Source organism: Rhineura floridana, chromosome 12 (genome assembly GCF_030035675.1).
Source record: "Rhineura floridana isolate rRhiFlo1 chromosome 12, rRhiFlo1.hap2, whole genome shotgun sequence".
NCBI classification, from domain to species: domain Eukaryota; kingdom Metazoa; phylum Chordata; class Lepidosauria; order Squamata; family Rhineuridae; genus Rhineura; species Rhineura floridana.
Window position 1 is genome coordinate 6,085,694 of NC_084491.1, and position 13,879 is coordinate 6,099,572.

The following is a 13,879-nucleotide window of genomic DNA, read 5'->3' on the forward strand; positions in this document are numbered from 1 at the left end:
ACAGGGCGCTCTTCTCTCCTCAGTGCTATTCAACATCTGACCCAGCTTTGTCCACCTGGATACTTGGTGAAATACCAGCACAGGCTGCAGGGATGGGGAGAATGAGTTGCTGTGGTCTACAGAACTTCCATCTCTGTCACCAGGAAACCACTCTGTCTTGGAGCTGGCTGTGAGGGCCTGCATGTGGTGTCGGGCCGAAGAGACAGTAAAATAGGGTTGCTGCTGGTGTACCATCCACCCTGCTGCCCCACAACTTCTCTGACTGAGCTGGCGGAGGCCATATCGGCTGTGGTATTGGAGAAACCCAGAACAATAGTCCTGGGTGATTTCACTGTCCATGTAGTGTTCCAGCTCGGGACTTCATGGCCTCCATGATGACCATAGAGCTGTCTCAAGTTGTCACTGGCCCTATGCTTAGGGCAGGGCACACCCTTGACTTGCTCCAGATGAAGGAAGGGGTGGTTTGGAGATAGGGGGTGGATGTCACCCCACTGTCATGGTCAGACCACTTCCTGGTGAAGTTTATACTTATAGTTCTGATCCTTCCCTGCAGGAGTGGTGGACAAATTAAGATGGTCCACCCCCAGAGACTAATAGAATCCACTGGATTCCTGAATGCCCTGGGGGAGTTCCCAGCAGATAGAGCAGGTGACCCTGTTGAAGCCCTTGTCACGCTGTGGAACAGCAAAGCACGTCAGGCTCTTAACACGGTTGCCCCCAAGTGCCCTCTCTGGCATTGTGGAGCCCGGTTTGCACCTTGGTACACCGGTGAGCGAAGGGCAATTAAACAGGCTGGGTGATGGCTAGAGTACAAGTGGTGAAAGACGTGCTGTGTGGCAGATCAGTCATGAGTAAAACATCATAACCATGCCTACTGTGTGGTGGTGAGGGCGGTGAAATTGGCCCACTTCTTTGCCTCCATCGCATCGTCAAGTAGCCATCCAGTAGAGCTTTTATGTATTGTCAGGTGTCTGTTGATATCAACTCCAGGAAATGGAGTTTTAGACCCTTTGGAGGCCAACTGTGAATTGTTTACAAGGCACTTTAAGGGTAAAGTTACTCACCTCCATAGCAGTCTTGATGCCCTATCCATATCTACTGTAGTCCCCAATGAGGTGTCCAGTGCAACATTTGCTGCAACTCCTTGGGAACAGTTTCAGTTGAGGCCATGCAAGCCCTGGACTACGTGCATGCATCCCTGCCATGAGCCAAGATGGTGGCAGAGGCTTCAGCCCCTTAGGGAAACCTCGGCTGCCATTTTGGCTAAGGGCAGCACTGCGCACACAACCACACAACAGCCGAGAAAGGTAGGATGAGCAAGGGAATGGCACGAATCACGGAATGGGAGCTCCGGGGCCCAGAGCAGACTTGTGCCCAAGGGCCCCGGCATGTCTGGGGCCGGCCCTGATCTTATCCCTTATATACCCAGTCAATCACTGCGCTCAGCAGGTGAGGACCTCCTGCAGATATCATCTTACCAGGAGGTCTGTTCTGCACAACATATGAAACAGACCTTTAGTGTGGCAGCACCTACTCTGTGGAATTCCCTCCCCTTAAATATTAGACAGGTGCCATCTCTGTTATCTTTTCAGCGCCTATTGAAGACCTTCCTCTTTCAACAAGCCTTTTAAGTGGAGACCTTATCCCAGTCTGTGTCTGTGTTGGAAATGCCTTTTAATATGTTTTTTAAACCTTTCTAAAAAAACAATGTTTTTAACCTTTTTTTTCTTTTGTAAGATGTCTTCAAAGCTTTTTTTAAAATGTTTTTAAATATGTTTTGTTTTAATGTATTTTAAAGTCTGTTTTTATGATGTTTTAAAGTGTTTTTAGTGCTTTTGTTTGCCGCCCTGGGCTCCTGCTGGAAGGGCGGGATTTAAATCAAATAATAAATAAATAAATAAATAATAAACATCTATATGAAGCTGTTGGGAGCAGTCATTAGGAGTTTTGGAGCAAGGTGTCAGCAATATGCTGATGACATGCAGCTCTATTTCACTATAACATCTGAGTCAGGAGTGGTTGCGAACGCTCTGGATTGGTGTCTGAATGCTATAGTGGACTGGATGAGGGCCAATAAACTGTGTGTGAATCCTGGGAAGACAGAGGGTCTTTGGGTAGGTGGTTCCCATGTCCAGGAGATAGGCAGGTTACCTGTTCTGGATGAGGTCGCACTCCCTTTGAAGGACTAGGTCTGCAGCCTAGGGGTACTCCTGGGTTCATATTTGTCACTAGAGGCCCAATTATCCTGTGGCTAGGAGTGCCTTTTACCAGCTTTGTCTGGTTGGTCAGCTATGGCCGTTCCTGAACAGGGATAGCCTGATCTCTGTAGTCCATGCATTGGTAACCTCAAGCCTGGATTACTGCAACAAGCAGTATGTGGTGTTGTTCTTGGCCTTGGTTTGGAACGTAAGAAGAGCCTGCTGGATCAGGCCAGTGGCCCATCTAGTCCAGCATCCTGTTCTCACAGTGGCCAACCAGGTGCCTGGGGGAAGCCCGCAAGCAGGACCCGAGTGCAAGAACACTCTCCCCTCCTGAGGCTTCCGGCAACTGGTTTTCAGAAGCATGCTGCCTCTGACTAGGGTGGCACAGCACAGCCATCACAGCTAGTAGCCATTGATAGCCCTGTCCTCCATGAATTTATCTAATCTTCTTTTAAAGCCATCCAAGCTGGTGACCATTACTGCATCTTGTGGGAGCAAATTCCATAGTTTGACTATGCGCTGAGTAAAGAAGTACTTCCTTTTGTCTGTCCTGAATCTTCCAACATTCAGCTTCTTTGAATGTCCACGAGTTCTAATATTATGAGAGAGGGAGAAGAACTTTTCTCTATCCACTTTCTCAATGCCATGCATAATTTTATACACTTCTATCATGTCTCCTCTGACCCGCCTTTTCTCTAAACTAAAAAGCCTCAAATGCTGCAACCTTTCCTCGTAAGGGAGTCGCTCCATCCCCTTGATCATTCTCGTTGCCCTCTTCTGAACCTTTTCCAACTCTAGAATATCCTTTTTGAGATGAGGCGACCAGAACTGTACACAGTATTCCAAATGCGGCCGCACCATAGATTTATACAACGGCATTATGATATCGGCTGTTTTATTTTCAATACCTTTCCTAATTATCGCTACCATGGAATTTGCCTTTTTCACAGCTGCCGCACACTGGGTCGACACTTTCATCATGCTGTCCACTACAACCCCGAGGTCTCTCTCCTGGTCGATCACCGCCAGTTCAGACCCCATGAGCGTATATGTGAAATTCAGATTTTTTGCTCCAATATGCATAATTTTACACTTGTTTATATTGAATTGTATTTGCCATTTTTCCGCCCATTCACTCAGTTTGGAGAGGTCTTTTTGGAGCTCTTCGCAATCCCTTTTTGTTTTAACAACCCTGAACAATTTAGTGTCGTCAGCAAACTTGGCCACCTCACTGCTCACTCCTAATTCTAGGTCATTAATGAACAAGTTGAAAAGTACAGGTCCCAATACCGATCCTTGAGGGACTCCACTTTCTACAGCCCTCCATTGGGAGAACTGTCCATTTATTCCTACTCTCTGCTTTCTGCTTCTTAACCCATTCCTTAGCCACAAGAGGACCTCTCCTCTTATTCCATGACTGCTAAGCTTCCTCAGAAGCCTTTGGTGAGGTACCTTGTCAAACGCTTTTTGAAAGTCTAAGTACACTATGTCCACTGGATCACCTCTATCTATATGCTTGTTGACACTCTCAAAGAATTCTAATAGGTTACTGAGACAGGACTTTCCCTTGCAGAAGCCATGCTGGCTCTGCTTCAGCAAGGCTTGTTCTTCTATGTGTTTAGTTAATCTAACTTTAATAATACTTTCTACCAGTTTTCCAGGGACAGAAGTTAAGCTAACTGGCCTGTAATTTCCGGGATCCCCTCTGGATCCCTTTTTGAAGATTGGTGTTACATTTGCCACTTTCCAGTCCTCAGGCACGGAGGAGGACCCAAGGGACAAGTTACATATTTTAGTTAGCAGATCAGCAATTTCACCTTTGAGTTCTTTGAGAACTCTCGGGTGGATGCCATCCGGGCCCGGTGATTTGTCAGTTTTTATTTTGTCCATTAAGCTTAGAACTTCCTCTCTCATTACCACTATTTGTCTCAGTTCCTCAGAATGCCTTCCTGCAAATGTTAGTTCAGGTTCAGGGATCTGCCCTATATCTTCCACTGTGAAGACAGATGCAAAGAATTCATTTAGCTTCTCTGCAATCTCCTTATCGTTCTTTAGTACACCTTTCACTCCCTTATCATCCAAGGGTCCAATTGTCTCCCTAGATGGTCTCCTGCTTTGAATGTATTTATAGAATTTTTTGTTGTTGGTTTTTATGTTCTTAGCAATGTGCTCCTCAAATTCTTTTTTAGCATCCCTTATTGTCTTCTTGCATTTCTTTTGCCAGAGTTTGTGTTCTTTTTTATTTTCTTCATTCGGACAAGACTTCCATTTTCTGAAGGAAGACTTTTTGCCTCTAAGAGCTTCCTTGACTTTGCTCGTTAACCATGCTGGCATCTTCTTGGCCCTGGCGGTACCTTTTCTGATCTGCGGTATGCACTCCAGTTGAGCTTCTAATAGAGTGTTTTTAAACAACTTCCAAGCATTTTCGAGTGATGTGACCCTCTGGACTTTGTTTTTCAGCTTTCTTTTTACCAATCCCCTCATTTTTGTGAAGTTTCCTCTTTTGAAGTCAAATGTGACCGTGTTGGATTTTCTTGGCAATTGGCCAGTTACATGTATGTTTAATTTAATAGCACTGTGGTCACTGTTCCCAATCGGTTCAACAACACTTACATCTTGCACCAGGTCCCGGTCCCCACTGAGGATTAAGTCCAGGGTTGCCGTCCCTCTGGTCGGTTCCATGACCGACTGATCTAGGGAATAGTCATTTAGAATATCTAGAAACTTTGCTTCTTTGTCATGACTGGAACACATATGCAGCCAGTCTATGTCCGGGTAGTTGAAGTCACCCATTACTACCACATTTCCTAGTTTGGATGCTTCCTCAATTTCATATCTCATCTCAAGGTCTCCCTGAGCATTTTGATCAGGGGGACGATAGATCGTTCCCAGTATTAAGTCCCTCCTGGGGCACGGTATCACCACCCACAACGATTCTGTGGAGGAGTCTGCCTCTTTTGGGGTTTTGAGCTTGCTGGATTCAATGCCTTCTTTCACGTATAGAGCGACTCCGCCACCAATACGTCCTTCCCTGTCCTTCCGATATAGTTTATATCCAGGGATAACCGTATCCCACTGGTTTTCTCCATTCTACCAGGTCTCCGTTATGCTCACTATATCAATGCTCTCCTCTAAGACCAAGCACTCCAGTTCTCCCATCTTGGTTCGGAGGCTCCTAGCATTAGCGTACAGGCACTTGTAAGCAGTGTCTCTCTTCAAGTGTCTTTGGCACTTGTGGTTAGGCCTGTGGTAATTTTGCTCTTCTGAATTTATATCCTGTGCCCCTGCTCTCACAATGCCTACTTCTAGGCCTACCCCTTTTAAAATTTCATCATTTCTTTGGTTTTTATCCCAGGGGGGAGGTTTATTCCGAACCGGACCTTTCTCAGCTCCTGTCGGGTTTCCCCCCTCAGTCAGTTCAAAAGCTGCTCTGCTACCTTTTTAATTTTAAGTGCCAGCAGTCTGGTTCCATTCTGGTTCAAGTGGAGCCCGTCCCTTTTGTACAGGCCCGGCTTGTCCCAAAATGTTCCCCAGTGCCTAACAAATCCGAACCCTTCCACCCGACACCATCGTCTCATCCACGCATTGAGACTGCGAAGCTGGGCCTGTCTGGCTGGTCCTGCACGTGGAACTGGTAGCATTTCAGAGAAAGCCACCTTGGAGGTCCTGTCTTTCAGCATCCTACCTAGCAACCTAAATTTTGCTTCCAGGACCTCACGGCTGCATTTCCCCATGTCGTTGGTGCCAACGTGCACCACGACCACTGACTCCTTCCCAGCACTGTCTACCAAACTATCTAAACGACGGGCGATATCCGCAACCTTCGCACCAGGCAGGCAAAACACCTTGCGGTCTACACGCCCATCACACACCCCGCTGTCTATGTTCCTAATTATCGAATCACCCACTACAAGGATCCCTCCACCCCCTGGAGATATATCCTCGGCACGAGAGGATAGCTTCTCATCCCCCAAGGAATGGGTCCCTTCTAAAGGATCGTTTCCCTCTTCCTCAGCTGGATGCTCTCCTTCCCCGAGACCATCGTTGTCCATGATAGCAGGAGAGCTATCATCGTTGGAATGGGACACAGCTATACTGTCCCTGAAGGCCTCCTCCATACACCTCTCTGCCTCTCTCAGCTTTTCCAGGTCCGCCACCTTGGCCTCAAGGAAATGAAGTCGTTCCCGGAGAGCCAGGAGCTCATTGCACCGAGAGCACACCCACGACTTCTGTCCAACAGGCAGATAGTCGTACATGCTGCAGGCGGTGCAAAACACTGGAAAGCCCCCACACCCCTGCTGGCTTCTTACCTGCATAGTTTTGTTTAAGGTTTATTACGTCAATGGGTTGGAGACTGCGGTTTAGTTGAGGTTAGGGAACAGACAGGCAGAGTGGGGGGCCCTGGCCTCCTCGCCCTGCTGCTGAACTCGCTCTGCTGCTTAACTCGCCTTGACGCTGCTTAACTCGCCTTGACGCTTTGTCAGCTGGGGCCTTGACGCTGCTTAACTCGCCTTGACGCTTTGTCAGCTGGGGCCTTGACGCTGCTTAACTCGCCTTGACGCTTTGTCAGCTGGGGCCTTGACGCTGCTTAACTCGCCTTGACGCTTTGTCAGCTGGGGCCTTGACGATGCTTAACTCGCCTTGACGCTTTGTCAGCTGGGGCCTTGACGCTGCTTAACTCGCCTTGACGCTTTGTCAGCTGGGGCCTTGACGCTGCTTAACTCGCCTTGACGCTTTGTCAGCTGGGGCCTTGACGCTGCTTAATTCGCCTTGACGCTTTGTCAGCTGGGGCCTTGACGCTGCTTAACTCGCCTTGACGCTTTGTCAGCTGGGGCCTTGACGCTTCGTCAGCTGGGGCTCCCTCTAGCTCGTGGAGCAGGCTCCCTCGCTAGGGTGCTCTGACTTTATATGTGTGGCTGGTTCCTCCCAGCTACTGCTGCCAGCCAATGATGTGTTACTTGAGGCTGATGGCTATCAGCTGGGGCTTAACTCTTTAGTATTCTCTCAGGCTTCCTTCCTTTGAAGGCAGGAAGGCAGGCTTCCTTCCTTCCTGAGCGAGGGGCGGGGCTGTTTAAGCTTTTGGCTGCTTTTAATCTAAAAGCTCCAGCTGGTGCAAAATGCGGTGGCCAGAATGCTGATGGGACCATATGGCTGACAACATGTGACACCACTTAAAAAACATCTGCACTGGCTGCCTATCTGCTACCGAGCCAAGTTCGACGTGCTTGTATTAATTTACAAAGCCTTGAACTACTTATGTCCAGGGTATCTTAGGGATTGCCTGAACCCTTATATCCTAGCTCGATCACTGAGATCATCTGCAGGAGTGGCTTTGGTTGTCCCCTGAGTTAGTGAGGCTCATTTAACATTGATGCAAAATCAAGCCTAATGCTATTTTAGGTTGCATTAACAGAAGTATAGTTTCCAAATCGCGTGAAGTACTTGTTCCTCTCTATTCAGCTGTGGTTAGGCCTTACTGCACTTTAAGAAGGATGTGAACAAACGAAGTGCTTCAGAGAAGGGCAACGAGGATGATCAGGAGACAAAGCTGTATGAAGAGAGACAAAGAACTGGGCATGTTTAGCCTTGAGAAGAGAAGACTGCGGGGAGATATGATAGCACACCTCAAGTACTTGAAAGGTTGTCAGGAGGAGGGCCAGGATCTCTTCACAATCATCCCAGAGTGCAGGACATGAAATACAGTAATGGACTCATGTTGCAGGAAGCCAGATTTCGTCTGAACATCAGAAAAAACTTCCTGTTAGAGCGGTATGACAATGGAACCAATTGTGGTGGGCTCTCCCACACTAGAGGCATTCAAGAAGCAGCTGGACAGCCACCTGTTGGGGATGCTTTAAGTTGGATTCTTGCATTGAGCAGGGGGTTGGACTGGATGGCCTTATAGGCCTCTTCCAACTCACCTTCTTGTATATTCATCAGCACGGTAATTTCAAAAGCCTCCAGCCATAAGATGAAAATAACTGGTCTTTGGAAAAAAGTTAACTTTGGTGAAATTGGGTGTGGTGTAAAAGTCTTTTTACATGAACATTATTCACAACTTTGATTTTGTGTATATTTAAAAAACCAAAATGCTCAGGTGATTGATTAAAAGCTATGCCATTAGTAATGTAAAGAAAATATCTGCCCTTTTGACCACCCTTACGCCCTGTGCAGACGGTTATGAGTGCAGAAATGGTGTGGGAAGGAGAGGGAGAGTTAGGGTCACACCTGCCTGCTCTATGCAATTATCTGTAGTTTCAAGGTCCCAAATTTCATAGTATCTTGCTTAAGCCTTATATCTGCATCTGGGCATCCTACATGCAGTTTGCATCCTTCAAAACTAGAGGGTAGGATATGTCCCCCAAGCAAGCAGGACATGTTGAACGTGTGGCGAATGGGGAGTTGGGCCAGTAGGTGAGAGACCCCCCCCTCACCAACTTCCCTCCATATTCATTAACCCACTACAGGACCATTCAGTGAGGGCTACTGCCAACCCAGCCAGGATCAAAGATGGGCAACCACATCTTATGTGTGTTTACTCAGAAGTTAGAACCAACAGGGCTTATTCCAAAGGCAGTGTGTGTAGGATGGCAGCTGTGCAAGCTGACCCAACCTGGCTTTTATCAGAAATTTACTCCCACATAAGTGTTTACTTGGAAGGAAGGGAGGCTGGTCCATTAGGGCTACCAGGCTCAGCACTACCAATTGAAATGCCCAGCAATTTTTAAAAAAAATTCCTCCAAACCCTCAAAGCCACCAGTAGTATAGTGGCAAATTCAGAAGTGCAGGGTCTGTTAATCATAGCCATGCCCCTTCCATGGTTTTTTTGCTGTGGGGTTGAGAATGAGTTCATTGATAATGCCTAGGAATCAGTAAGCATGTAAGAGGAGAGTGTTAGCTACTGAGAAGAGTCTTCTCAGTGTTTGACTCGCCTCCTTTCACTCTGATTGGCTCCAATCAGCAGGAAAGGGCAAGGAAGCATGTTAGAAGTCTCTTCTCAATGGCTAACACACTCCCCTTTCATGCTGATTGGCTTGTAGGATGCTGGAGACATAGGGATCCTGCTCCTCAAAATGTAAAGGGTATAAGACCCCCTGAGGCCCTGCACAACTACACCCTGAAAGCCACACTCTTTGTGTCTCACACAATCAGTTGCAATTTAGAGAGAGTCCTGACTAGTCTCCAGTCAATCTCCTACATTTCCCACTCTGCACAGGCTTGGCAACTGCCCTCTTTTGCAAATGTGCTTGCTCCTAAATGCTTTTTGGCAGAGCTTGGCAAAGTTACTTTTTGAACTACAACTCCCATCAGCCCAATCCAGTGGCCATGCTGGCTGGGGCTGATGGGAATTGTAGTTCAAAAAAAGTAACTTTGCCAAGCTCTGCTTTTTGGAAAATTTATTGGTTTACAGAGAGTTGCAGTAAGTCTCACTCTCCTGAAGTCCCGCCCACCTTTATCTTCTATAAGCCCACAAATTTGCTGTCAGAGAGCTGGGAGGAGTTGGTGAGTCATTGCTCCAGTCCAGCTTTTACTCCATTGCTAAAGTTGCAGTTTGAACTTTTGGAAAGTTAGGAGGAGGTTGCAGTAAGTACATCTCCTGTAGTCTCGTTCAGATTCCTCTTTCTGCAAGTTTGTTTGCTCACAGGGGCTTTTGGAAAGTTGGGAGGAAGAGGATGTTGTGGTTGTAACTCCTCACTCTCCCATGACCCATCATTTTCCTCTTCTGCAAGTGTGTTTGTACATAAGGGTTTGTTGGGCCTGTATGCTCATTGGCCCAGGACAGCAGTTGGAAAGTGGATCATTACTCCAGTCCAGCTTTTGCTGCTCTTGCTAAAGCTGCAAATCTAACCCCATTTAGCTGGAAGTAATTAGGATTAGTCTGTAAACTGGTGACTTGCCCAATAAAAAATGGGGTGTTCTTTTCAGATGTCTGTGTGCATCAATAAAGTGTGCAGTGCAGTCCTCTGTATAAAAAGTAAGTGCCCCAATTTCTCTCCCCTCCCCCATGCATCCTCTCTGTTGTGTGGTGATGGTAAAACTGCATTTCTGTGCAGTCAGTTTGTGTGTGTGTATGTGGGAGGGTGAGTTAGTACAGTGATTCCCAACCTGGGGGCCGCAAAGTAATCCAGAGGGGGCCGCGAACAGTAAAGAAATGAATTATTTATTATTATTTTTAAAAAAGTCTTCACTCCCTGGACACGGTCTGCTCCCCACTGCTGCTGCAGATGACACCTCCCCCTTGCTCCAAACAAGGGGGGGGGCTTTTGCTGAAGCGCCGGAGTGTCTTTCAGGCGCACTGAGGGCAGGCATCTGCCTATAAAATACATGGCAGATGCCAAAGGTGGCTGAGGGTGGAACTACCAGGAAGAAGAGGGGATTACTATCACCGACTCCTTGCATTTGACGCTGCAGCTGATGCCCTTGCTCAGAACGAGAGGAGAGGGCTTTTTGTGAAGCAAAAAGAAGCAAGGCTGCAAGGAAAGGCTACTTTCCCCCTTCCTGGCAGCCAGTCTGCCTCCCTGGGGGGAGTGGGTCACAAAAAATTTTGAGCTTATAAAGGGGGTCCTGTACTCTTAAAGATTGGGAACCACTGAGTTATTATGTGATACAGGGAGAGAGATCTTGCAGCAGCCATTTTGTGTTAGGCCATACTCTGTGGTGGCCATTGTGTGAATAGTGACCATGACACTTTTTCAAAAATCGAATGCACTCCTGGGTTCAAAAGATTGGCAACCACTGCTCTAAGTCATTATTATGAGATGAGCTAGCCTGGCTGCTCCCAGCTTTCAGTGTTTTTAGCCAACGTGTGAAGGTGTGATTGATGAACAGTAGTGTAGTGGCCATTTCAGAACCGCAGGGTCCTTTCATGTTAGTCACAGCCATGGCCCCTCCCCCTTTTGAGGATGAGATCCTTGTTCATGCCTTCTCCCACAACAACAGATGTGTCTAGTAGCCAATGAGCCATGAAAGGGAGGAGAGTTAGCTACTGAAAAGAGTCTACTCAATGGCTGACTTGCCTCCTTTAACTCTGATTGGCTCCAGTCTATAAGAAATGATAAGGAAACATCTTAGAAGACACTTTCTTTCATGCTGATTGGTTTGCAGGATGCTAGAGATGTTGGGACCCTGTTCCCCAAAAAGTAAAGGGTCTGAGATCCCCTGAGATCCTGGACGACTACACCCCTGTTGATGTGTGAATTGTTTGGACACCAGTCTATAGGAATCCCTTTCTGGGGAGATTATTCCATAACATTTAAAAATCCTGTTAGTTATCTCTGTGATTTTTGCCATTGGGGCAGGCTGTTGGAAAGTGCGAGCAGGTTTTACTGAGTAATTAGGAAAAATACTGACTGTATTTGAGCATCTCTTTGCTATTTTACCTGTAGAAGTTTTAAAAATCATTTTAAAAATGAAAGCAAAACAGTCTTGTTTTACACACTCCCCCACCCCCTGTGGCTACAGGCCTAAGAGAACTTTTCATAGGAATTTATCCCCTGCAAACACAACCTTGGGAGTAAGATTACGCAAACACAAGTGGGACTTATGCACTGAAAACATGCAATCATCAGGCCAGATTAATATTTGTTGAAGCTTTGGAGCTGCACTAATTTGCAGGGGGGTGGGCAGACATGGCCCTTTATGCTTCACTCTGGTTGAAGGAACCAACATTTGATGTCTGTGATGCAAGCATTAAATCCCCTTTTGCATTTTATTTTAGTTCATTTTATGGTTGTGCATAGGATTGGTGCCAAAAGGCAGCCAGGTTGGGCCCTGGCCAAGGGTGCCTGTCGTGCTGCAGGGTCCCTCCTTAGGGTGGGAGGGTAGCACTCCTGTTCTGCAATCCATGCAAGCGTTGACTCCTGATCCTGCTGCAGATTGCAGAGAGGGAGCTCCCAGTTCCCCCTACAGACTGCGTGGGCCAACAATGCCTGTCTGCATGCCCAACCTACCTCCTGTTGCCGTGAATGCTGTGCAACGCTGCGCATGCATACCTGCCACTGACCAAGGTGATGGCGGGGGCATCAGCCCCTTCGGGAAGCCCCTGCTGCCATCTTAGTTGATGGCAGCTTGCGCATGCAGTGCGTAGGGCATTCTCATGAAGCGACAGAGAGGTAGGTGGGGCGTGCGTGCAGGTGCCACGGGCCCGTGGCAGCCTGGTGTCCAAGAGCCCAGTAATGCCTGGTGCTGGCCCTAGTCGTGCCCTAAGTCACCCCACCCCAACAATCTTAAGATGGAATGTGGGGGGGGGAGGCAGCGGCAGACATTCAGATGATGCTCTTCTTAAGTTTTGTGCAGAGACTGGGTTGCACCAAGGCCTGCTGGGAGAAAGAAACATAACAATGGCTGATGCCCCATCTCTAGAAATACAGAAACTGGCTGTTACCCAGGTCTGTCTCCATCCTTAGGCGCAACACACAGGTTCTTTGACAGGTAGAAAACGAGTAAAGTGAAACTGGGCATCCCCCAAATGGGGTAGCTTTACTTAGCAGCTGGAGGAAATGTTCCCATATAGAACTCAGTAATAAGCAAATAACCTTACGGTTTAAGAACATACCTATAGCCAACAGATATCTCTATCAGAATTTAAAAAGCAGGGAAATTGGGCAGCTATCGTGAATGCACCAGGGGAGCAGGAGACCTGACCTCCTCGCGGAGATATTGTACTGCCCTACAAATTTGTCAAAATGCAAACACAATTTGGGTTGGTCTTTCATAGTCCAATCCACTTCCTGTGTAGCTTGGAAGAATTTGGTAACATGCGTCTCTGAGCTTTTTATTCTATCTTTTTATTCTACAGCAGACACATGTAGTCTCCCACCCAAATTTAAACCCGTGTCCCTGGCCACATCCACACCAGACCTTTAGACAGTCATGGCTTCTTCCAAAGAATCCTGGGAAGTGTAGTTAGTGGAGGGTGCTGAGAGTTGCTAGGAGATTCCCTGTTCTCCTCACAGAGCTTCAATCAGAGCGGCTGACTATTAAACCACTCTGGCCACTGGAGCTCTGTCGGGAATAGGTGTCTCCTCTCAGCATCCTTCACAAACTACACTTCCCAGGATTCTTTGGGGGAAGCCATGACTGTCTCAAGTGAAATAAATGCCTGGTGTGGGTGTGGCTCCCTGATTAGCCAAGCCAGACAGCTGTGAGTCTGGCTTTTAGAACACTAACAGTTGGTTCTTACTGAGCATGCCTGCTGTTATCATTGACTCCAATGCTAGATTTCTTAAATTAATTAAAAATCAGCTAGGCATTTTTTTTAACGTTTAAACTGCAGAAGATGAAGGTCAGAGTATGGGACAAGGTCAGTAATGGGATTACAGGATTTTTAATGAATTTCAACAGATTATGAGAGGGAAATTGGGCAGCTATAGTGAATGCACCAGGGGAGCAGGAGACCTGACCTCTTCTCTGAGATATTGTACTGCCCTACATATTTGTCAAAATACAAACACAATTTGGGTTGGTCTTTCACAGTCCAATCCACTTCCTGTATAGCTTGGAAGGATTTGGTAACATGTGCCTCTGAGCACTGTCAGTAATAGGATTACAGGTACTCTGTGAACATGGCTGATTTTTAATTAATTTCAACAAATTATGAGAACTCTGATAGAAAAAAGTCCAAAAGGGGTTTGGTTTTCCCCCCTCTCTTTTTACACTTTGAACTCTCAGTTCTCTCT

The 13,879-nt window shown here is 47.1% G+C and overlaps 1 protein-coding gene across 4 annotated transcripts in view; it reads left to right on the plus strand.

Moving 5' to 3' along the window:
- GPAT2 (glycerol-3-phosphate acyltransferase 2, mitochondrial) overlaps positions 1 to 13,879 on the plus strand; it is a 96,425-nt gene that overhangs the window by 3,371 nt on the left and 79,175 nt on the right. The window contains exon 1 of one of the 4 annotated variants that reach the window (XM_061593452.1): positions 9,615 to 9,704. The exons of 1 other annotated variant lie outside the window; for it this stretch is intronic. The gene's annotated coding sequence lies outside the window, so the exon portion shown is untranslated. Of the gene's footprint in view, positions 1 to 9,614; positions 9,786 to 10,111; positions 10,177 to 13,879 lie in introns of those variants that run through there. 2 more of the 4 variants (XM_061593451.1, XM_061593453.1) reach the window with 2 other exon arrangements.